Source organism: Patiria miniata, unplaced genomic scaffold (genome assembly GCF_015706575.1).
Source record: "Patiria miniata isolate m_02_andy unplaced genomic scaffold, ASM1570657v1 HiC_scaffold_28, whole genome shotgun sequence".
Lineage (NCBI taxonomy): Eukaryota > Metazoa > Echinodermata > Asteroidea > Valvatida > Asterinidae > Patiria > Patiria miniata.
The window spans coordinates 8467526-8494023 of NW_024037067.1; the positions used below are offsets into that span (position 1 = coordinate 8467526).

The 26498-nt window shown below is 38.8% G+C and overlaps 1 protein-coding gene across 6 annotated transcripts in view; it reads right to left on the reverse strand.

Annotated features, from left to right (window-relative positions):
• LOC119735091 (trinucleotide repeat-containing gene 6C protein-like) overlaps nucleotides 1-21885 on the reverse strand; it is a 51919-nt gene extending 30034 nt beyond the window's left edge. For 3 of the 6 annotated variants that reach the window (XM_038208791.1, XM_038208794.1, XM_038208788.1), the window contains exons 1-2: nucleotides 21748-21885; nucleotides 1757-1841 (exon numbers count right to left, since the gene is read on the reverse strand). The gene's annotated coding sequence lies outside the window, so the exon portion shown is untranslated. Of the gene's footprint in view, nucleotides 1-1756; nucleotides 1842-9250; nucleotides 9383-21196; nucleotides 21338-21747 lie in introns of those variants that run through there. The other 3 variants (XM_038208792.1, XM_038208790.1, XM_038208789.1) reach the window with 3 other exon arrangements.
• Nucleotides 21886-26498: the final 4613 nt, after the last annotated feature.

The window sequence follows — 26498 nt, forward strand, 5'->3', positions numbered from 1 at the left end:
CAGGAAATTTTAAAATGGCGGCCATCTTAAAAAAATAAAAAATAAAAACTAAAAAGCCCCTCTTCCTCCTTTTTTTTTAAAAACCCGGACGAGAAACATTTTTTTTTTTTTTATTCGGCCTTACGCTGAGTTTATCTCTCTCCAAATTTCATCCCCGGTTAAAAGAACACAGACGCACCCAAGTCAATATGCAGGGATTGTTTTGAGTGAGCATACATATGTACCGTACATGTACTTGTACAAGTACACACATCACAGTGTGCATTGTGAACTAAGAAACCAAGGCTGCCGCTGTGTTATGATGGTATTTTCATTCACAATCACCCCATATTGACACAAGGCAAGGCTCCCTAACAGACAATTTGCCTGTCAAAAAAAGAAGAAGTAGATATTAGTTTTGGGCTGTCAGGGGCCCTGCCAATAAACACTGGTTTATTTTTGGTTCTAGACATCAATGACAAGGAAATCCATCATAACAACTGATGTGACGTCCTCAAGGCTCATTGGGCAAAGTCATTTTTAAAGGTATACGTGCATTTGTACATGTACACATTTACATGTACATGTATGTACTTAACAACAATTCAAAATATTAAACAAATGAGATTTCTCCAGACTCTAAGTTTCACTTTCATTACTAGACATCCATGTTTCATACATTTTTTTGGCTTTTCCAGAACTTCAGGAAAACCTTTTTGTTTTTGGTTCGAATTTTGCTTTTTCCTTATTTCCAAAATCCAAAAGACTTTTTACCCATTTTCCTCATGGGCCCAACATCACGTTTGAATGACGAAAAAAATGAAGTGTGTTCAAATTGCTGGTACATCGGAGGGGAAAAAAATACAAAATCATTGCCTTTAAGGTAATATAGAACATTTGCTGTTGCTTTCATTTTCAGAAATGGATGGATTTGGGGTGAGTATTTTATTGCAAATATTGTTACACTGACCTGTTTAAAGATTTGTGTTCATGAATGCTGGAAAAACCAAGAAAAAAGTTGTTCTTGTAATCTTGTTCCCTGACCCTACTGGTACTTCAGACGAAACGGAGATATTATGGACGTCAGGGACTTGTTAGATCATGGAACCAGACTAGCTGGCTTACACCCGTTCACGGATGTGTAACTGAATGCAAACAAAATGTGGACTAACTACATTTTGTAAATTTGGTAAATTGGGGGCAGTATTTGAAAAAGGAAAACAAATCATTTTTTTTTCCACAGATGGTCGGCCGACCATTGCAAATTGATACTTACAATTCCACTTTTCTTGACAATGACAGCACACCAGGTGCCATGACTTCACAGGATGTTTGAGAGTATTATTCACTTACCGGTACATGTACAGTCAAGTAAGGTAATATACATTATGTATAATAATTTTGTAGTTTGTTTTTGGATATTTACAAAGGTTTTATATTACCTTTAAAACAAAGGTATCCAGACTTGAAACAATGTGTCCAAAAGCTACAAGCACCCTTCTGGGCCCAATTTTACGGCTTTACTTACAGCTACCGTACCGGTACTTCACAGGTACAATGTAAGCAAGAAATTTCAGCTTGTGCGCGCATGCAAACAGGGTGAACACAGAACTTATTTGCCAGCGCAATAAACACAGCGTGGTGATCGTAAGCACAAATTCTGTGGTAAAGCAGGTAAAAAGTGTGTAGTTGCTATTTGGGTAAGATGAACGAAGTGGACTGAAAATGTTAATTAGCTCATGCTGAACGAAACTGCAACGAAAGAGGAAAAGCTTACCTTGTCATTATCATTTAGTACACCTGCAGTCCAGACAGTAATGCGACTCTCGTGTGGCTCACACTACATGAATGCATTGTTGGTTCTGCAGCAGAAAAAATAGACAAGAAACAAAACAAACCGGTCAAATGAAAGATATACATGTACAATAATCGCAACTTGACACTATGTTCTTGTCCATTGAATGCTGAACAAAATGCTACGGTACTGCACATGTGTTTAACATCACATCCTCGCTTCCTTAGTAACAATGCTGAAAGAAAACAAGCAAATAGCACATGAAGGTCTCTCAATACTGGAAACAAACCTGTATTGTCATTTTAGTCCATACACATGTACATGTGTTCATGAACATATACATGTACAATGTACATGTACATGCATGTATGTAAAATATATCAAGGAAAGCCATAGTGTACAAATGTCGTGTACATGTACCGGTACTCAATTCAAATGCACTTACCAAGGAATGCTGTACATACATCATGCAATGTCAATGTACATGTACATGTAGACTAAGGGTACAGTTGTATGGAATCATCACTTGGTCATGTTTGTGGCAATCCACCCACATGTACACTGTACATGTACACTGTACATGTACATGTACAACATGTACTTGTACAATAATTATGTACACTAGGTACATGTACATGCAAATTCTTTGCTGTGACTGACCAATCAGGTACCACAGCAAGATGCCCTCATGTTTATTCATGAGCCTGGGTAACTCCCTCGGGTAGAAATTGCAGTGCTCTTGACAATACTCCTTTTTAAAAAATTTTATTAAAAAAAAAAAGTACTGAATATCAAGTACCGTACGTGTACAGAACTGAACATTGTACCATTTAAAAAAGAAGACTATTTTACTGTTATTGTTAATCCACATGTAAACATACACAAAAATTATCTTGCAAGCAATCACTTTATCAAGTTTAAAGTTCAGGACAAACAGACCAAAATTCAAGTCTAGCTCTTGACATAAATTATAGCTGTCTGAATATATACAGGGCAATTGGCAATATGCCATGCCACGCCCCTCTACTAGCCGAAAAAAACAAAGTTGGTTCAGTAGGGTCCACAAACTATGGCAATGTTTACTGATCTGCTGATCATGTAGCACTAGCGTGATTTGGCTGTGTGCATGTTGGTTTGCCAGGGGCCGGATACTGCAGCCAGCTTTAGCAGTGATTTCAGAAATTTATAAGACAAGTAAATGTACATGTACCGGTACCAGGGTACGCGCCCTTTAACAGACAACATTTATTCATTCGAGGTACATTAGAATCATTGGCAGTTCTGGCATACTACTGGTACATGTACACAAATTTAAATGACTTCTTTTTTTTTCAGATCCAACTTCAACCAGTTAAAGGTACGGTAATATAGGCCTACTGCATTTGGGTTTGCTGTAATTTTCAGAAATGGATGGATTTAGGGGTTAGTATGTTATAGCCAATGTTGTTACATGTACATGTACACTGACCTGTTTAAAGGTTGGTGTTCAGGGATGCTGGAAAACCTATCAAGAAAAATATACATGTACTGTTCTTGTAGTCTAGTTCCCTGTCCCTTTTTCAAATGAAACAGAGCAATTTATAGACGTCAGGGAATTGTCAGGCCAGGGAACCCGACTACCGGTAGCTGGCTTGCACCCCTCTCGGACATGTAACCGATTGCAAACAAAATGTGGACTAACTATTTGGTGAATTTGGGGCAGTATTTGAAAAAAAAGTCAGTTTTTTTCCGACGATGGTTGGCCAACCATCGCAGGAAATTGGTACAAAAATTCCACTTTTCTTGAAAATGACAGCATAGGCCTACCAGCTGCCATAATTTCAGAGGAGGCTTGAGATATCATCCACTTACAGTCAAGTGGGGTATTTGAATTTTGATAATAATTTGATAGTTTTGTTTATCAATTGTTAACAAATGTTGTACATGTACATTTGTGTATTACCGTACCTTTAAAGCACAACACGGATCTATAGTTTTGAACTATAATAATCCTAAACGTACAAAGTCCACAAAAGCTTAGTATTAACGAACAGACACTGACAAGGGATGGCTCTGTTGAATTTGCCAGCCAGCGAGGGAGGGTTCTAATGATACACCAAGTGTCTGATACGAAAACCCCCATAAGCAATTCACAAATAAACCTACACCACTTCCTCATTTCGGACTAAAAATTGCAAATTCCTAACCAAATTCACGAGGGTAATATTAATGCAACGTACACCACAGTTGTGTTATTCCGATGCATAATTTCCATCACCGCATGCAACGCTGGTCTGATGCACTGATGTGCACTATACATGGCCGAGGGTCAGATTACAACACAATTATACACGCCGGCTGAGTGTATATATCGGAATAATCAAATACTGAAGTGATAATTTCCGCCAAGTCTTAGCGCCTACATGTACCTACCCCTCTGATACTATCTGATTGAGGATGTAGCTGGAATTAGGCTCATCCATGATGCAGAGGCCAGGGCGCGAGGAGACCTTGACAATTCACAGCTGCTTGGCTAAACTCGGAATATTCTGTGTTTGGGTTTACATTGCATATTGACTTCCTGTCCTTTAAAGTTACTGCATCTGATTTTCTTTTTGTACATTTTTAATTTTTTTTATTTTCAGCAACAAAATTGCTGAAAAATCTCAAGAAGGGTGCATAACAACTAACTTGTTGAAGTTTTAGCTTAGTAAATAATATTTTGAGAAAGCAGAGAAAACATACTTGTGTATGCATTTTGGGGGACTCATGACTGGACTCTGCATGCTGCTAACTCACTTAAAAAAATCTGTGCCCGCAGCTAGGCACACTTTCTCAAACTACCTTCAGTGATTGGTTGTTATTTCTGAATGATGCCATTTCAGGCAGAATGATTTCACAGGGTATTTGGTACATGTACCAGTTCTGTCTTCACTTTGAGCAAGAATGTTCTCGTTGAATCGGTAGGTACCATACGTTTCAAGGTAATTACAGATGTTCCTACATGTATAAATACATACATGCCTTCAACCAATTTAAATATGTATTGCATTGTACTACACTCCTTGGTGAAGCAATAAAAACCATAGAGCACTTGGGCAGTTTGGAGTGGTGTAAGGAGTAGCACGCAGGACACTGGGGCGTAACAGAGTAATGGGTCAATGCAATGGTCAAACTCACATACAGTACAACATGTACATGTACATGTAAGCATGTACAATGTACATGTACCGTAATTTTCGGAATATAAGCCGCGGCTTATACGTTGAATTTGCCCATGAAAATGTTTACTGCGGCTTATACACAGGGCGGCTTATACGCCGAGACTTGAAGAATAAAAATGACATTTACATGTGTATTTAATGTACTGGTAGTGGTACAAGAAGAGATGTGTTGCTGAAATAATGATCAATTAAGAAAGTCATTAACAAACCGAAAGCACGTCCCACAAAAAGATACCGAGCGGTAAAAAGTACGGGTAGTGAAAGCTGTCCCTTGGACATCGACAACCGGCCGTACGTACTGCTGCCTATGCTGCATGGATTCCCCATGGACTACACCATTTGTGGTAATAAAGGGGTGCACTTTCTTAGGAACAATAATTACCAATATTTCCCCAGTTTAAAAAAAGGAAAAAGACAACTAATACTTTTTATGGAGTTTGAAACATATCTTTATTTGATAATCAGTTGTTCAACGTCACAATATAATTTTGTTTCTTGAAATGTATTCAAGAAACGATGTAAAACTCAAAACAGGGGTGAAACCACCCCTACGAAATTAATGGATTCGTCCATAAAAATCTCGGCATCGTGTTGACTGTTGTCGAAGAAAGTTACGATCCAAACTTGAAGTTTTGACGTTACTACTCGTTAGTAATCACAACAATTTGATAAGTTTTGCTGTAAAAGTGGACTTGTTTATCCTTTAGGACAAAACAACTCGGCGTCTGTTGCCACAAAGCAGGATTTGTAGCGCTCCGGTCAGACAACACATGGTGGGTTGCTGCAAGTGCTGGGGGAAAATAATGTCATTCGCCGGCACAGGCTCACTGACGAGCCAGCCGGCAGCAATTCCCGTTTTTTATTTCTCATCATCAATTTCCATATTTGTTTGTAAGAGTAATCGACTGTAAATGATTTGACATAACATTTGTGGCCCTTTTATAGCTTTCGTAGTGCAAATGGAACTGGTTCAGAGCATTTTGACTAGAATTTGGAGGCCTTACAAAATTGAACCGCTGCGGTTGGTGCGGCTTATACGCCGATGCGGCTTATACGCCGACTTCAAATCTTAATTTGCAGATTTTTGCGTGCTGCGGCTTATACGCCGCGCGGCTTATATTCCGAAAATTACGGTAAGCATGTAAACATGTACAATGTACATGTGTACATGTACGTACACATACGTGTACATGTATACAGAGACTCTAATGTCAATGATTCCCCTGTTTCCATACAGAGAGACATACATTGTAAAGTCACATTAAAATCTCTGTACTGATATCCATTTCCAATTTCAGGAAATAATCAAGGGTGTTCATTTACATTGCCCATGTGTAACTTACATGTACATGCACACATGTACATAACTTTTACGTAGGTACAAAACAAATGTACATACATGTACCGGTACAGATTGTCTACATGTACAGGAAGGAGATTTTATTCATAAACCTTGATCCCACATTTGATAAAACTGGTGAACATTTCTTCCACTTCATGTTGGATTCTACAGTTTTCCAAGGCATTTTCTCATGAAAACTACCAACTCTAGCTGCCGGTCTTTAGAAGCTACATGTACAATGATCTATGAATAACACACACAGAAGGTGACCCCTAGTGTTATGATGCATGCATTGTGCAACGGGTTCAAAAGGCGTGCGCCATATTGTCTGTTGCACCACTGTACACAACGACAACTGCTTCTACACATCAAGCATTGGCCTGCAAAGCCATTTCCTGCACTTGCCAATAGTAATACGGTACATGTATGCACATACATGCTCAGACTATTTTTTGGTCACCCTAACCAAAAGGCAACTGACAGGCAATCTAAATATTTTCAGAGCATCACGTGCATATTATTTGTGCTGACATTGAACAGTTTTATGTCAACACTTTAAACCACTCGTATACAGGGGACCCGTTTGCTGAAGTAATCGCACCACCTGACAACATCCAATTCTGTACACAAACATGACATGGCCTAGAACTCATGGTTTTTTTTTCTACCTGAAGATCATATTAACTTGTATACAGCTGATCTCTAGAGATACAGCAAGAAGATGAAGAAAGTTCGTTCGTTAGGCCAAAAAAAAAAATATTCGGTCTCTGGTCAGACCAAAATTCCGGAATTGACGCGGCGACGCGGATATTTTTTTTTTTTTTTGCTATTTTTTTTTTCTTCAAGCTTGGATTGTACAGACAAGGTGGGGTACTATTTTGCTTTTTTGGTGTCCTCATGTACATTGGTGTCCTCCATAATTTGCCTTGGTGCTCTCGATCATTTGCCTTGGTGCAATTTCCCACTCCTTGGTGCTCTTTGGTAAAAAATTTTTGAGGAGGTGCGGCAATAGAGGGCGCTGTTGGAGCTACCGCGGAACATTTTGGAAAAAAAAAAGATTGACGTGCATGATTAAAATCGACGCGCGCGCTGACCAGAGACCGACTTATTATTTTTTTTGGCCTTAGGGTGTTTGTTTGTTTGTTTGCTTTTGGCATTTAACCAAGTTACATGTACAGCCATGTCCCCAAAAAAAATCACACCTGTTGTGTAGGCCTACATGTAAGCCACACCATCAATTTATTTGTGAAGATGATCAGATATTACTTACAAGTGCTTTACCATGGTGATACAGATGTGTATCAAACTCTTAACCACATGGATTTCTTTTTGTTTTCACACAGTAACTGACCAGCAGGCATTTGTTTAAGGTTTCAGCCTTTGGCCCACTCTGGCAACGGTCACTGCAGAATACTCCAAAGTGACCACTTATGTAAATATATCCCCCATGCCTCAAGCAATAGTGATTTGGATATCTGAGGTCAGTAGTTCAGATTTTATCTTAAGTTGTACTCGTGATAGATATTGACCTGCCCAATGCCCACTCTTGACTTCACTGTCTTTGATGCTCGAGTGGAAAAATACGGGCGATAAATTTGCATAACACACAGAGTAGAATGTACAATGTACTTGTACGCTGGAAAGTTTAAACAGATAACTTTTTTGGGCATGCAAATGTGGCACAGTGGAAATTACATTTAGTTTTACCCTCCTTTGTATTTGAACAGTCACACACTGTCAAAAAATCAATCTTCTTCCCCTGCCATGCCTTTTAGACAGGCTAGTCACCAACAGTCAGATCATATCTCAAGCAAGCACTGTGACTAGTCAAATTCAGTCCACAGACAAAAGCAGGTAAGTGGTAAGCACAGCTGGCTTATCAATCACCTACAGTCAAAGCATAGCTGTATTACGTTACTGGTACACAAACAGTCACAGTCAGTCAATCCTACTTTGTGTAGGCTGGGAGCTCTGAGCTGTTGAAACCAGTCACTTGATTGATTTTGACTGAAAAGACAAGATGGCACAGAATGTATATATTTTCATAGGAGGGTTTATAAATGTACACATTATATGTACAAACTACAAAGGCGAGTCTCAAAAAAAGTTTGAACAAGTGCTGGAAACCTCATGGTTACCAACCCTCCAAATACGAGAACCATATCCATTCTACATGTAATTGGGCCAACATGAATTTTTCAATTCAGCTAATAAATCTACATGTAGACAGTTTTGTCAGCACTTGTAGAACAGATGTGTTTAATTTCAAGTTCTTCATTCTGGGGTGAAAATGGGGCAAATAGCTTAGTTACAAAAATACAATTTGGTTCAGAGCACGGACTAAAACAGAGAGGCTTTCAAAATGTTCGGATCACTGTAGATTATGTACATGTACCGTACAATGTACCGTACAGGTCTGCAAAGCTCCATACACTTTAAAAACAGAAAAAAAACTCCTTGCTTTTGTGCTTTGACCTGCTGACCCTACACGCATGTAAATGTCTCAATGGCGTCTGACTTCTGATTGGATCCCAAACTCACGTCCTTCCCGTGATTGATCACACTAACGAGCATCATCAATCGTTAAGAATCGCTTCCAAAATAATTCACTTTGTTGTCATCCCACTTGTGACTTGTTATTTTCCAGCTCCGCCAGACCCGCCCCACTGTGCAAATACAAAACCCATCAATATTCTGAAATGATGAATAACACAGACTACATACATTGCACATGTATGTATGCACATGCACTTATAAAGCAGTACAGTCAACTCCCAACACTGGCACCATCACATTAACACTCAATACATGTCAGCCCCTCTCCGTCATATAATCCATTAAACATTAACAGCATGAAAACATCCCCAGTTAACCATCACCCTAAAAGCCCCAGCTACTGAGTAAACACTGCAACTCTTACACCATACTTACTACATGTACAGGGGGGAAATAGTGCAGTCACCCACAGCAAAAACCACAAGAATCTTGCAGGAATCCTTGCTGCATATTTCCTTGCAGACAATAAGAAAAACCTCAAAACCACAATTCAGGCCACTACATAGTCTTACACACATTTTAGCCTGTCCATATGTTCTGTCCATATGTTCTGCATGCAATATTTATGAGGTACAATATGGGACCTGTAGTCATGCACATATGTACTCTGCATTCAACACACATCCAGTCAGCTCATGTCCATGTACATGAATAGTATGGGGCAGAGCCCACGTACATATGCAAACACTGTAACACTATCATGGTGATCAATAAGCACTGTTAAATCCACCCTGGCTGTGACAAGTTGCTCAGCGAATCACAATAGGGTCCAGCGTATTGATTTTTTTGCCCCTACAGTATCTCTCTCTTGCCTGGCGCTTTATCACAAAATACAAGCGATTTACCGGTACACGTACTGGTACATGCATTCACATGTACATGTGCACCAGGCCTTCGGTTATTCAAATGAGCATGTCTTGAAATTCAGAGGGCAGAGGTCAGCAATGGGTTTTTATTTTATTAAAGGTAACATACACGTTTTGCTTTTGCTGTATTTTCAGAAATGGATGGATTTTGGGGTTAGTATTTTATAGCAAATATTGTTACACTGACTTGTTTAAAGTTTTGTGTTTGTTGATGCTAAAAAGTAACCCCCAAAAAAATGATGTTCTTGTAGTCTGGTTCCCTGACCCTACTTCAGACAAAACGAAGCAATTTATAGACTTCAGAGAATTAAGTAAGATTTGAGGCTTTGCATGGTGGAGATACTAAATAATGAAAGGTTTGCGGAAACACCATGTAGGAATAATTTCTCAACTAAGAGAATGGTTCTGAAAAGAACCAGAGGTATAAACCTCAGGTTCTTTTCAGAACCATTCTCTTAGTTGAGAAATTATTCGCACATGATATTTCCGCAAACCCTTCAGGGAATTGTCAGGTCAGGGAACTAGACTAGCTGGCTTGCACCCGTTCATGAATGTGTAACCAATTGAAAACAAACTGTGGACCAACTAAATTTGGTGCATTGAGGGCAGCATTAGAAAAAAGTCAGTTTTTTTTTCCAACGATGGTCGGCCGACAATTATTGGAAATTGATACAAAAATTGAAAATGACAGCACACTAGGTGCCATGATTTCACAGGATGCTTGAGACTATAATGTCCTTACAGGTATTTATGTATTTCATAATAATTTGGTTGTTTTGTTTGTTGATGTAAATTTTTTGCAAATGTTGTACCGGTACATGTACATTACTTTTAAGTCAAAATTGCATTTTTGTTTTTGGTGGCAAATCTTTCTCAAATCTGGGAACTGCATTTGCACGAACGCAGCGCTGGAAATACCAAATAACTAGATGTAGATCAGTATCAAGGATGGCTTTATAAGTCACCAGCTTAGTGAATTGTACAAACAAATACTTAGTGGAGTTGCGCAACACATTTTCTTTACTGCTAACCAAACACAATGCAGCCCTGGTTATTTTCAGAATTACAATTGTAAAATTCACTTAAATGGTTACAACCTCATGTATAATTATGCATACTCAAGAACTGTCCAGCGCCATGGAGCTGCCCACGTATCTCTAAGCTTGCAATGCCAAGCTTCCACTTCAGCCAAAAGAAAGAAAAATAATGCATTACCTCTATCCCAAAGACAAATTCCTTTCCTTTCCGGCTTATTGCAACAAAGACCAAGAGCCCTGGGGATAAGGTCACTGATAGAAATCCAATCGGGGAATAAATTTGTCTGCCAAGATTTGTGAACGCAATCATGTAAAAGGTCAGAAACGAAAGCGAATCCTGTTTTTGATTAAACTTATCCTTCTGGCAGAAACAACAACATTATAAGGGTGGAATATGCAATTGTCAAATCTTGGAAGTTGAAGATCTGCTTCAGTTTGGCCAGTCAGGTTTTCAATCAGAAGAATGACAACTGCACAATTGTGGGAAAGTGGATGCACTGCATTGTACATGTAACTGGCACTAGACGGATCTTTTAAAAAACGTCCTTCAGGAATCCTTGGCTAATTGATCCGTCAGACCTATACCTACACATACATTGAGCTTCTGCCAACATCAAAAGGCCGACATCAAAAGGCCAACATCATCATATTTCCATGGCGATAGAAAAGTAGCTTTGTATCATGTCTAAGCTCATAAGCAGATTATAGATTGCGCTGCTGCGGCACACTACATAAAAGTCACATATATTGGGTTCCTAATAACTGTCTCGGACAAAAAAAGGAAAAAAACCACCTAATTTCCTTTCCAACTATGAAGGAAAGGGATTCTTTCATGGAAAAGCAAAAGGCATGATGCATTCGGAATGAAAGTCACGTTCTGCACAGTTCTACGATCTGCGAGTCTGCAGCTTAATATGAAGACGTGCAGAAATCGATGGACAATTGTGCAAATTAAACACCCGTTTGCAGGGTTGACATGGAAACAGCGAATAAGTCAAATTCCCTTTATTTTTAGACTCTTCTTAATTCAAGGTTGTCTTGACTTCTTGCAGGAGACATCCATCACCAGGCGCCCAGAACCAATTATTAATGCCTCGCGGCACGCTGACATTTGTTGAACGAAGGCTGGAAACTGCACGATGAAATGCCAACTTACATGTTCATGTAAGATATTAAAAGTGGACATTCATCGAATTGGAAAAAAATGCTTTCTGGTATATTCAGTGGATGATCAAACAAGTACATATTAGTGATGGGATTTAAATCCTGACTGTTTTAAAGGTATAGTCCATCATTTGCAGCCATCCGAAAAGTAACTGGCGTAATTATTGTTGAAAAACAAACTTGGTTGAAAAATAGTAAGGGGACTAAACTCCCTGTGAAATTATTCTTTCTGGGAAGCTGTCATTTTGAAGTAATCAACGAAAGAAGGCATTTCCAACGGTGATTCTTAAGAAGCACCGTAGGAAAATTTAAGTAGTTCGTTTTGTTATTCAGCGCAGCGCGCACAAGTATTGGAACGACGCACAGGCGCGCGCGGTTGTTATAATTCGTCGGATCAGTGTGCGACGTCGCATATAGCTGCAATTCAAAACAATTCAAAACATGATACAGTAACTTTGGATTTGAAATTGAGATCTTAGAATGCTGTTTTTCTCGGAATGTACAGCTGAAGCTGAGCTGAAACTTCATCAGGTTAGTTGCTCAGTATCCTTCATTAGATTTTGAACTCTTTTGTTGCTTCAAACGAACAAAATGCACAAATTACAAATGAAGGACTGTAGCTTTAAATTCAGTTTGAATTCCACTATTCGTGGTTTCGATTGTGGAAACGGGATATTTGAAACCAACCTTAACAACATTAAGCCTTCCATTTTTGTGTGACACAGGCTAAAGAAAACAACTGGAACATCTTGGTATATGAATAGCCTGCCCATTTGACTAATCATGGTCCCAACCCATTTTTTCCTCTCAACATTACAGCTCTAGAGTGTGTTTGTCAAGGCTTTGCAGTCACTGAATCCTGCAAACAATACCCAATCATTGGGAGGTTAAAGAATGCCGCACCTCATTTGTCACTTTTTGTAAATAGACCTTGCACTGACTGTGAGATCGAACTTCCGCTGAAATCAGATAACTGTATAATTCGGTCTGAATAAGATTATACTAAATTGATTTTGAAATCTCCGATTTCTCCCAACATTAGTATTTAATATTTATTCGCTGCCTCAAAATTTATCATAGTATACCGGTACATCGTAGATCTCTGCAGATGTACAAATGAGAGCAACAATCAATGAAACTATGCCCCCTCCCCAAACCCCCCACCCTCCCAAACATTTTACACACCTACATGCAGTATGAACGAAACCCTCTGTCCACACCCACAAAAGGGAAACATCTGATGACATTCAAGGAATGCAAAAATGCGGGGTTCACGGTGCAACATCAGCTCCTCCGCTGGCGATAGCAACAGACAGCAACAAGAAAAATTGTGCCCCCACTTCCTTTTCATCATCAATTCTACCATATGTGCAGCAGCACCGGTGTTAGCGCTGCGATTGAATCCTTACAGAGAAATGCTGAGGACACGGGGCTTACTGCTTCAAGGGAAATATAGCAAGCTGAGGCGTTTCTTTTTTGTTGTTGTTCTACCTGCTTATAACTGGGCCACCCCTGGGGTTCAATTTCCATCCCACTGTGGTAATGAAGGATTTTTACTGTAGCCATGGAAGTTCTTTAAAAAAAATTAATCTGATTTACAATTTTCAAATCTTTATGATTTCCGATGGCATTTTTTTTTCTCTGTTGGCATTCAATGACACACGACAGGCAGCAAAATTGTTTTTCCTGGCACTGCTGGGAGAGAAGTCTATGTAATAGACCATGGCGAATGCATTAGTCTAGGATATTGGAGTAGATTCGCTGACTGCATGTAATTAGGCAAGACAACCGCCTCTTGGCCTCTAAATTTTGACCAATCAGCGGGAGCTTTCTATATCGGGTCTTCGGTTATTCACCCGTTGCGCGTCATAGACAATGGATAACAAAAAACTGTGACATGCGCTCTGTATCATGTTACGCGATATGCACCCGGCTGTTGTTGTATTACAAAACACTGCATTCGAATTGACCAATCAAACCATTTAGCCCTGATTTGGGAATGGAATGACGTCACGATTTATTAAAGTAGACTCCGATTGGCTGGCGCGTGGCTTGCATATATCTGCATGTCTAGACATATCAGACGTTATACAGGAGGCTTGGCTCCATGGATAACGGGTGATACTCAGACTACTTGGAGAGTTGCATGTTTAAAGTTGTGCTTCCTGTGCTAGTCAACAAATTCCAATCAGTAAATTTACAAGTTGTATATTTTATTCCAACCCAAAAACTCTTTTTCTCCCCTTTTTGGATGTCTGCAACCCTCTGAAAAAAAAAGGTTATTGTTTTGGACACAAACAAAGTGGCTTGCAAGCAGACTGGCTCCCAGTCCGTACATTATCGATACTGATTGTGGGCTGGGAACCAATTATTGTCTCGCACTGCAGCCAACAATTTGAAATTCTAAAGTAATAGTAACTATACATAGGCCAATGTTTTCGGTCGATGTCTCATTCAAAAGTGACTTTACTTTTTGTATTGCCTGAAAATTAGCAATTTAGAAAAGAATCCATTTTCGGGATGAAACTCCAAAATAGCACAAGGGAAATGCGACCTTAATGCTTAGAAATCATAAAATTGTATGCTGGTCGTCTGGTTGGAATCCGATCAGCTGATGTTTGGGATGTGAAAATATTTAAGCTGAAAAATTTGCTATCAATGTACATTTGTATATTAGTACATGGTGCAAATCGGCTAGGAAAGTTTCCTGCTGAACTCTTATGCATGTAAATGTATGCAGTTTCAATATTTACTGCTGTACCGGTAAGTTGCTTAGCGTGCAGCTTTGTTGTTGTTGTTGTACCGACCTGGGACTCAATAGTGATCTGTACTGCACGCTGTGTGTCTGTTCACTCTCCATGCCACCCAAAGTATAAACAAAATCAATATGGGCAGATCAATATTGACTGTCATGTACCATGTCCCACTTACACCATTGCAGACTGTGTTAAGTTGTACCTTAAAGTGCAGGGAATAATTACATTGTACGCATTCAATTACAATGTACATGTAACCCGATATGTGCATACCTGAACAAGTGCATATATGTGTATTCATCAAGTACAGATTGGTACATGTGTACCATATTTAAGTATTATGCAGCCTTTCATAATTGCATTTCAAGCATTTTATCCATTATTCATAAATACCTCAGACAGTTTAGCTATTCCTATTGGTCGAGAGCCCGTCACGTGGCCGGTATTAAACGGATGATAAAGACATGGCTAGCTGGTCTTAAACACTTTTCCAGTGTCACAATAAAATGTGGACTCCTAAAAATCCAGTGCCTCTTACCGTTTCATTGGTTGAACGTTCACAATCCTCACGTAGGCATGCGCAACACTACAAGCGAGTCAGAATTTTATAGTTCTAAATTCAAAACGCAACGCCCCAGGTGCGTTCTGCGTGACATCGCGCAGAACATGTTACGCGCGCGTCAATCTCCATAAAAGGGTTGTTTACATCTTACTCGCGAGCTGAACACTCCATTATTTTGCTAGAGGGATGTTTCGAAAAGCATGAAGTGAACTTGTTGAACAAAATCGGGATTTTTGAACGAATTATTTGAATTTTTTTTACGGATAAGGTATTTATGAATGGGAATAAATATGTGCTCGGTCGGTATTTATCACTCGTTTAATACCGCTTAGAGTCTGGGTGCTGATAATTACCCTCGCCTCCGGCTCGGGTAATTATCAGCACCCAGACTCTAAGCGGTATTAAACGAGTGATAAAAACCTCCGGAGCACACATTTATTCCCTTACAAAAAGCAACATCTTTTCTCATTTTAGATTTGAAGTATGCATTTATTGACGATAAAAATTGTGCTTGAACCATGTACTGAAGACCAAAATGGTTTTACATGTATTTACATGTACATGTATATATATGTCCATGAACAACATGCTTTCTGTGCTGTACTTATAATGCGATTTCAAATGGCTTAGCAGTTAATATATGTAAGTACGTGTATGTACCGGTACATGTACAGTATGTTGTTGCCGTTGCTTGTTGTGCACGAAAACCACCACAATAGTACAGTCTACAGAAGTTTTTGTGCAAAATCTTTTTTGAATGGAATTCAGTTCTATCTTATTGGTAGAAAAAAGTTAACATCATGCAACTTTGACTGTTTAAATTCTGTATCAAGAACAATTCGCTTTGTCTCTTTTCAGCTAAAACTGGGAAATTATTGGCCCCACATTTGCAATTACCATGTACATGTACATAGACCTGTTTTGCAGATATAGTATATCCCATCTTTGTAGTCACATGTCTGCTCTGAATGAATAAGTTTGAATTTGTGAACAAAACATACCCTAATGTTTTTAGCCACATACATGTACATGTATAAAAAAAAAAGTGAGGCTTGGAACGCACTCCAATCATAAAATAGTCTGGCACCATCCCATTCAACTGTTTACGATTTACAGAAAAGATTCAGGGAACATGATTTAAATTGGCTTTATCGTGAATAAGATCTATTGCAATGCCTGGCCTCAGATCATCATGTGACCACAAAGATGGCGGTATCGTGAAACAGTCTATAGGCAATCGCTGCTTTTCCTACTACAGACAATACTATTCCAACTCCAGACACTAAAATTACGCAGGCCTGCCTTTTGGTCCAGAAAGATATGTAAAAAGACCCTGGAATATAGCATTAAAATACTCCCTCAGGAAACTTGATCGAGCAGCCGACTCCAAAATAATATTTGTGCAAGTCCTGTGCTAGTTTTTTTTTTTTTTTTAATTCTCAAGCCTTTCTTTTTTCCAGCATTAAAAAGTAATGGAGGCAAGTATACACACCGAAACAAAAAAAAGGCTAGCGCGACTGAAATCCCAAGAGGAATGACCCAGTTGGCTTAATCCGTCTATAGCCCCATCTTTAATTCCTAGATTAAAAAGTCCTCTCTGCGCAATGTTGCCTTTTTCCCCGTCCAAAGGATCTATCGGTGCCGGCGGCAGCGGCTTAAATTCTGAAATTGGTTGCCCACGCTTTTTTCTGCTTCATCTTACACTGTACATACATTGTGTACATGGACAGGCACAAACAAATGTGCACACAGCAAGAATGTTTTCTTTAAAGGGAAACTTTTTACTTCAACACAGTCGTTGTTTCTGTGAAACCATTTATGCTGAATCCAAGCAAATTCTGCATAATTTAATCTTCTCCAAAGTTCTACATACACCTGTTATGTATTTTCTGTGAAACCAGTTAAACTGAATCTATATACATTCTGCTATTTAGTTTATGTTTTCCAACTACATATATTTTTCCTTTAACCCTAACTCCCTAGGCATTTTTTTGCTAGGATGCAACCTCAATCCTGCTACATCCTCCAACTGCCTCCATGTAAAAATTGCATACAGCCTCAATCCTCCAAAATCATCCGTTATTTAGAAATCGAATGTGGTCCTTGGAGGGGTGACCACTGCCTCAATCCTGCAAAATCCTCTGGCAGTCACTGTCAATATGTTGCGGAGGATTTCAAGTATAATGTGGCCTAAATTTATGCGCAGCACCAGCTGAGCATAAACAACACAAGGTGCTGTCTAAGACCTTGACACAGTGCGTACTCCAAAATTAGCCACACACTTTTGCCATAGCCTCAATCCTGCAAAATCCTCCATTTTGCAAAGAGGATTTTGGAGGATTTGGGAAGGTTAGGGTTAAAGTATGGGCTCCGTGCAAAAGCACCCCTCAATGGTAAGAAAGGGAGAGTTGAATCCCATAGCCTTAATCCTGCAAAATCCTCAATTTTTCGAAGAGGATTTTGGAGGATTTGGGAAGGTTGGGGTTAAACTATGGGCTCCGTGCACAAGCACCCCCTCAACGGTAAGAAAGGGAGAGTTGGGGGCGACCACTAAAAGAGACATTCGAACGCATTGCTGACGACGTCTCACGTTCACCCGAAGACACTATGTCTTTGTACATATTCAGAATAAAATGTCGTGCGCACTTCGCGCGATACACGGGTGAACCAGTACGCTAACTCTGCGTGTCCTGTCCACGGGGCTCTCAAAGGCGGCAAAAAAGCACCCTTCATTTAGCTCTCTTGTTGGCGCAGGGAGCCAACACATTTTTTTTTATCCTGGGAACAAGCTCATGTCCCAACAGCAACTTTAATTAATAATCTCAAAACTTGCAATTTTCTGTGTCTGATTGAAACTGGTGCCCCAAATGACTACCTACCGCAGGTAGCACAGGTGGCTGAAGTCAGGGCACCAGATATTCATACTTCTGTTCCCTTTTTTTGGGCAGATCCTCGGCCCTCATTATGGATGTGTGTGGAGACTTTGAATGCAATTGGGGAAAATTACGGCCATGAGAGAAAGAAATAATTTACATACGTTCGCTAATTAATGTATGCTGAGATAAGGTAGACTGCTCTGAAGACAAACATGAAAGTAAGATGTTCAAAAAACAAAACAAAACAAAACACACAGGACAATTGTAATTTCGTTTTTCATACATGTATAGTTTGCATGAAATCAAAATGTCTGAATGATTGACTCCAGACTGTTATGGTTCAACAATCAACAATACTTACACAGTATCCCCCAACTTTTTTAGGTGAAACAAAATGGCGAACGATGTACATGTAACAGTGCACAAATTATCAACTTCAGTATTTGAAGGGCCGCCAGTGGCAAGATATTCTCATATAAAAACAGAGCCATTCAAGTCGTTTTTACGACTTGTACTCTGCCCTTGACAAGGTCATTACATACACTAATTGAGGCGCTGGCTTGGTGATTACTGTGTGTTACTTGGAGCGCATCACACGGTTTGGTGCCTGTAGACTGCTGTGCTGGGCTTCACATGTTACTCGGACGAACTGGCCAAAACCAACTAAGCCATGTAACTACATGTATACACACATTTTATCTCGATACACACCTTGAAATCCTGAACCAAAGAATTGTCAAAGACAAATTTCCCTTTCACTTTTGACACAACTTAAATCATAAAAGGATAAAAGTGAAATTGCTTCCCTTTCTGAAACAAAAACAAAACACTTTGGTCATTCCAACCGATACTCAAAATCAATCACACATTTTGAATTTATTTCTAAATGTTTCTGAACACTTTTGACAAGCTTGGAAGAAAAAAAACGAGAAAAGATATTTTAAAATAGGTCCGGCTGTTTGTTTCAACGGATTTTTATTTTTTATGCAACAACAGGATATGTTCTTCAGGGGATTTTAAATTTCTTCAGAGGATTTTAAATTTCTTCAGGGGATTTTGAATTTCTCTGTCAATTTAAGTCCCTCGTAGCTACATGTATACACATCCTGGCCAGGTTCGAGTCTGGCACTCGACTCCCACAAACACAATGGCAAAATTGCAAAGCCCATTCAAATAAAAAAAGACTAAATATTGAACTGAGCTAAATATAGCAGAGCTGGGTCAACACTGTACCACATAATGAAGTATTGTAAGATTGCACGACCATGACCAGTGGTGCATATAACTACTGTTGTCAACATGCATATTGAGTCCACCAATGCATTTTGCATTCTAAACTCAAAATTGGGTCTGTTGCTGGGAGCAGGTAATTACATATTATGTACATGTGCATGTCTGTTCACGTTTCAAGGATGTGCAGACTTTGAAAACAAACAAAAGACAAATGGGGATTTTTTTTGCATTATGCAACACATTGAAACACAACATTTACATTGGAACACCACCACAAAAAAAGGCAAACCCGAACTTCCTAGGGGGTGTGCAAAATCATATTAAAATTGGAGGATTCAGGACTGTTAGGATTAGCTAAAAGGTAATTTTTTTAATGCGTATATACCCAAAACGTGAAGATTTACATATGTTGATGACTACTTTCATAACCTACAGTAGAAATACATAGTTTCTAAATACCGGTAACAAGGGTTAGTGCATATGTACATACACATGATACATGTACGGTACATGTACATGTAGGTCTACATTATACTGGAAATAATGTACCGGTAAGTGCACCCCCATTTGCTGTCCATAACAGTCATAAATACCTAAGACAGTTTACCCACTCCTATTGGTCGAGAGCCTGTCACGTGACCAGTCTTAACCAGTTGATAAAACACCGGCTGTCTGGTTTTAAACACTTTTCCGGTGTCACATGAAATTTGGACGCCTATGAAATCTGGTCCCTTTTACCCTTTTTATTGGTTGAACGTTCACAATCCTCACTTTGGCATGCGCAATACTACCAAGAGTCCTAAAGTCACACTACACCGGCACTGCTGCGTTCTGCGCCACATCTCCATACACATGTAAGGAGTTGTTTACGACTACTCGGGAGAAGGACATACCATAACATAGCTACATGTAGAGGGGTGTTTCGAAAAACAACAAGTATAACTGTTGAACAAAATCGTTGGAAATTTATCATTTTTGACTTGTTTTGATTTTTTTTTTAAGTGCAAATGATTCTAGATACCAGTACCGGTATGTCTTTACTAACCCTAACCTCACCTAGGAAAGATTTTCATATAAGAAGTTCACTAATTTTCCTCTGTATTGACTAACAAGCCCCCAGATAGCAATTTCATGTCATCAAAGTCAATTTGAGCAGTGAGAAAATACAAGCATTTTCTTAGAAAACACTTAAAATTTTTCAGTCCACTCTCATAGGGTTTGTACACAGGGTGTTGAGTGAACTTCTTATATGGAAATCTTTCCCTATATTATTTGTGTAGTACTTTGTAGCGTACTTTACCCCACATGAATACTTTGGGGGTTATGTAACCCAAATGTAACTAGATGTCTAATTCCATGTACATGTACATGAACATGTACACGTACATGTACCGGTACATGTATGTCTCTTGTAGTAGTTTGCATGTAATTGAGTTACATTATAATCTGAAAGAAAGCACAAAATCAATACAGATTTCATTAACAACATAAAACCTACCAGACACATCAAATTCATCTGACTAAAAAGCTTTGGCAACAGGTTCCAAAAATCGTTTTGAGTTTGATTCAAATCTGGAATCTAGGACCAGTACAGTATGGTTTGGTTTCACCATGGAGCTATAGTGCTCTTCAAATCCCAAAGATGTATTCTGTACATGTACACATGTAAGACCATGGTAAGACTAACAGTAACAATGTACATCCTGTACATACCATACAACATGTATTGCAGCAAAGGGCCGGGCACACAGTACATGTATACAATTGTATACATTTTAAGTACAATACAGGTGGACACTTAACAACAAGTCTTGTGTATTCACTCACCTTTAAAAGTCGTTTGCGTCAAAGCGGCCAGTCTAGATATTCATCAAACATGTAGAGTTGCAATTAGAACTGTTTGGCAGAGGGCTGATTCCAGATAGTGCCCTCTCTTAACATGTACAAATGTACATACTCGTCTAGCAACCTTGTGTACATGTACAATGTACATTTGCAATGAAAATACATGTATGCATAGCACAGTAAGTACAGTATGCCTGCACTTCACCACAGACATCAACGGCGGCGTACACACACACACACACAGAACTATAGGCTAAATAGAATGAAGAGCCCCTAGTGCTGTGTGCTCAACCAATCAGAACGCACACAGCGTCAGTGTATTGTGTGTACTGAGCCAGGGCCGGCTCATGTCAGATTTGTGTATGGTTTCAATGGCGGTCAGTCTGTGTGCACACTTACTGCACCAGCCCACTGCCTCAGCATAGACTTCTAAAACCCAATTTCTAAAACCCGGCTATAATAAAAACTGACCACAAAGACGTGTAATCCATGTATAATCAATTGGCTACACTCAAGAGATCACAGACACTTACCTTCACTTTACACAGATGCTTGACGGATTTTGTTTTCTGCCAGGGAACTGCATGTAATGTCTGCTCGTGTAGCGCAGACAGCTAAATGCTGATCAATGTACAGTGTACATGTACATGTACATGTACACATACAGTGTGTGTATAGCCTATGCAGTACACCAGTCAGCCAGCCTAGGCCAGTACATGCACTCTGCATATCATTATCTTGTTTACCATGCAGATATGCTGTACAGTGGGAGGCGCTATGCATACTCTTCCTGTAATACATGCACATAGGCTCTGGCTGGGCAGCCTGACTGAGCAAAGATCGTGACCTACGACCTCGGTATGCTAATGTGCATATTTCTGGTTGGGTTATTCCCCCAGGGCTGTGACGTTAAGCATAATCATAGACATGATGTACAATGTATGCATATTCTCATGATTAGCCAACCATATGTATATCCTAGTTCCTACTAATAGTTTTAGAATCTGTTGCGCACATAAAAAAAAAGTAAAGTACATGTACATGTACATGTTTGAGTTAGTACACACCATCTTGGTACACATTTACTGTACATCCATTTACTGGATTTGATTAAATCAGAAAGATATCAATTATCATTAATGACTAAAAAAAATGTAAATTAAAAGTAAAAGTTACATGGTATGTAATTTAAATGTACATTGTACATGTAGTTGAAAGATACATGCATATGTATTAAAAATAATAATAATAAAAATATTTATTTTGCCTAGATACCGGTACCGGTACCATCAAAATATTCTAATGCCTTATGGCATGCGCATTATAAGTTCCGAACAATTGTTAAAAATATTTTTAAAATACAGATTAAAATGTAAAGGGAAGATACAACAAAATCAAACATCAAAACACAAAATGATCAATTTATCACGAAATACCGGTACCTTATTGGACTGTTAGTGTTAGGGAATGACAGTCTAAAGCATTCTGTATAATCATGGCTACAGGTGTGCTGACATTTTCAAGAAAAGTGGTATTTTTCCAATGCTGGTCAGCCAACCAGCGTTGGAGACAACTGACTTATTAAAAGAAAAACTGTTCCTTATTTTTCAAAGTTAATTATTCCGCATTTTCTTTGCAATCGATTACACACACCTATGAACGGGTACAAGCCAGCTAGACTGCTTCTCTGACCTTACAATTCCCCAACATCTATAAATTGCTCAGAAATCATCTTAAGTGGGGTCAGGGAACCAGACTACAAGAACATGATTGGTTTTCTTGGTTTTTCCAGCATCTACGAGCCCAACACAAGTCAGTTTAAAGGGAATATACATCATTTGCTTTTGCTGTAATTTTCAGAAATGGATGGAATTGGGGGGTTGGAAATATAAAGCAAATATAGTTACACTGACTTTTTGGAGGTTTTGGGTTCGAAAATGCTATAAAAACCAAGAAAAACGATCATTTTCCTGTAGTCTGGTTCCCTGACTCCATATAAGAAGAAACAGAGCAGTTTACATACATTGGGGAATTGTAAGGTCAGGGAACCAGTCTAGCTGGCTCGTACCCGTTCATAGGTTTGTAATCGATTGCAAACAAGTGCAATGGTCAATTGGGGCCAGTATTTGAAAAAAAAGCCAGTTGTTTCCAACGCTGATCGGCCGATCAGCGTTGGAAATTGATACAAAAATACCACTTTTCTTGAAAATGACAGTATACCAGGTGCCATAATTTCACAGGATGCTTTAGACTGTCATTTACCAACATCCTATTAAGGTATTTCGCAAAAACTTGGTAGTTTTATTTTTCGATGTTTGCAAATGTTGTATATTCCCTTTAACAATATCTGCTTTTTATACCTATCCTCCAAATCCATTTATCCCTGAAAATTGCATCAAAGGCATTCCCTTTTAAAACATTACTCTGAAAATATAACCATTACATATTTTAACCCTACTATACCTGAATCCATCAAAATCCACACCGCAGTTTTGGAAACAACAACTGTTAAATACAAACATACACTCTGTGCCAATTTGTCATTTCAGTCAAAATCAATCAAGAGGTGACTGTTTTCAGCAGTTCCATGTAAGAGCCTGTAGCCTACATACACTGACTGGCTGGGACTGTTTATGTATTAACTTGATACAGAGTCTGTACATGAAACATTTTCAGAGTGTCAATGGGTAAATATTTAAAAGCATTTGAATTGGTACCTTGGCACTGTTTAACTGAAACAATTTCCTGTTTAATAACCCATACTGAAAATAAATACATACATGTACTGTATAAACATGAATCTTCACTTGAAAACATGAGCAGTCTCAGTGATATTTTAAACACCAACAGAGTACACTGACGAAGAATGCACTGTGCAATACATAATATGATATGTACTGTATCATCTGTATGACTAAAAAATTTGTTCAAAATTCTGGGCAAGGCAAATATGACTCCCCGGCATTTTGTTCTGCTCATTATGCAAAATCAAATTAAAGCTACAGTCCATCATTTGCAGCTATCCAAAAAGTAACAGACGTAATTATTGTTGAAAAACATACTTGGTTGAAAGATAGTAAGGGGACTAAACTCCCTTTGAAATTATTCTTACTGGCATGCTGTCATTTTGAAGAATTCAACAAAAGAAGGCCTTTCCAACGATGCGTCTAAAGACGTATGACTGAAAAATGACGTCTAAAGACGCATCGTTGGAAATTTCCGTTAGTAGTTTGTTTTTTTTATCCGGCGAAGCGCGCAGGCGTTGACACGAAGCACGCGCGCGCGCGGTTGCTATAATTCGTCGGATCAGTGTGCGCGACATCGCGTAGCTGCAATCGGCTCAGTGAGAACGTGTCTCGGACGCTGAATTCAGGCCCAATTCAAAACATTATTCAGCAACTTTTGATTTGAAATCGAGATCCTAGAATGTTGTTTTTCGCGAAATATACAGCTGAAGCTGAGCTGAAACTTCATCAAGTTAGTTGTTCAGCACCCTTCTTTAGATTTTGAGCACTTTTGTTGCTTCAAACCAACAAAATGCACAAATTACAAATGATGGACTGTACCTTTAATCTTTACTGCGTCCCTCCCCCTTTTTTTTGGAATTGGGAGGGAAGGTTTTACATTACAGTCTTATCCAGCAGCAGTATTAATATACACATGTAGGTTCAAACTACAGCAAAATAACTTTTTGTTTCATAGATTTGTGATTGGCAAAGTGTAAACAAAACCTGGAAAATATTCATAGGAACAGACTGCGTTCCACACTAACAGTATTATTACCTCGTAAGCACCGTTGATATCAGCATTTTCAATAATCGATATATCGGAAATCCAATATCGAGAATATTCGATTGATCGATTATCCCATGTATTAAAGACCATAAAGATGACACTTTGATTAAATAAAAAGAATTTTAAAAAAATGTGAAGTCCCAATTCTCCACGGCTTTCTCTGGAGCATATTACTCAAACTTTTTAAAAACAAACATCTCAGCACTGAGAGTTTATCCAGAACAGCCGGTTTCTTTTGAGGTTTTACATTGGGGGACGCCGCTTGGCATTTCGCAATGTTTTTATTTTGAGTCACAAGCACAAGTTGCCGCCGACTTTTATTTCATTATACAGCAAACGTTAAACACAAAGTAAGAGCACAAACGGGGATATATTTTGACGATAATCTGACACATTTTCAATATTTTTGATATCATTCCTCAATATCGAAAATTTCAATATTTTGATATGATTGAAAAATTGCTATCTAGACGATATCGATATCAAAATAATGATATCGAATAATCAAGTAATTTGATATATCGACGGTGTTTTAAAGGTACATGGGGACATTTGCTTTTTGTGCATTTGTTTTTTGTTTGAAACAACAAAATTGCTAAAAATCTAAAGAAGGATGCACACATGTAACAACTTACTTGCTGAAGCTTCAGCTCAGTGAATACTATACGTTTCTAAAAAACTGAGAAAACGTATTCACAGTTTTTGGGGTCTCGTAAAGTTAGATTCCGTTGCTAACACAGGTAAAAAAACGTGCCTGCAGGCACATTTTCTGAAACCACCTTCAATGATTGTTTTCTTCCGATTGATATCATCTCAGGCGGAATAATTTCACAGGGTACTTGGTACAGGTACCAGTCCTACATGGTCCTTCACTGCGCGAGCAAGGATTTTCTCGTTTTAAAATTGAGTGATTGCAAATGTCCCCATGTGCCTTTAAAGGGAAGATACAACATTTGCAAACATGACATAACCAAATGATCAAATTATCATGAAATACCTAACTGAATTCTTAATAGGGAGTGACAGTCCAAAGCATCCTGTAAAATCGTGGCTCCTGGTGTGCTGTCATTTTCAAGAAAAATGGGAAATTTCCAATGCTGGTTGGCCGACCAGCGTTGGAGAAAACTGGCTTTTTTTTCAAAAACTGCCCCTAATTTTTCATAATTAGTGATTCCTCATTTTCTTTGCAATTGATCACACACCTGTAAAGGGGTGCTAATATGATTCTCTGACCTTACAATTACCCAAAGTCTGTAAATTGCTCCGTTTCATCTTAAGTTGGGTCAGGAAAACAGACTACAAGAACATGATTGGTTTTCTTTGTTTGTCCAGCATCTACAAGCCCTAAACATGACACAAGTCATTTTAACAATATTTGCCATAACATATTAATCCTCCAAAATATCCATTAATTTCTGAAAATTGCAGCAAAAGCGAACTGTTGTACATTCCCTTTAATGCACAGTGCTTTTGAGTACACTGCACAGAA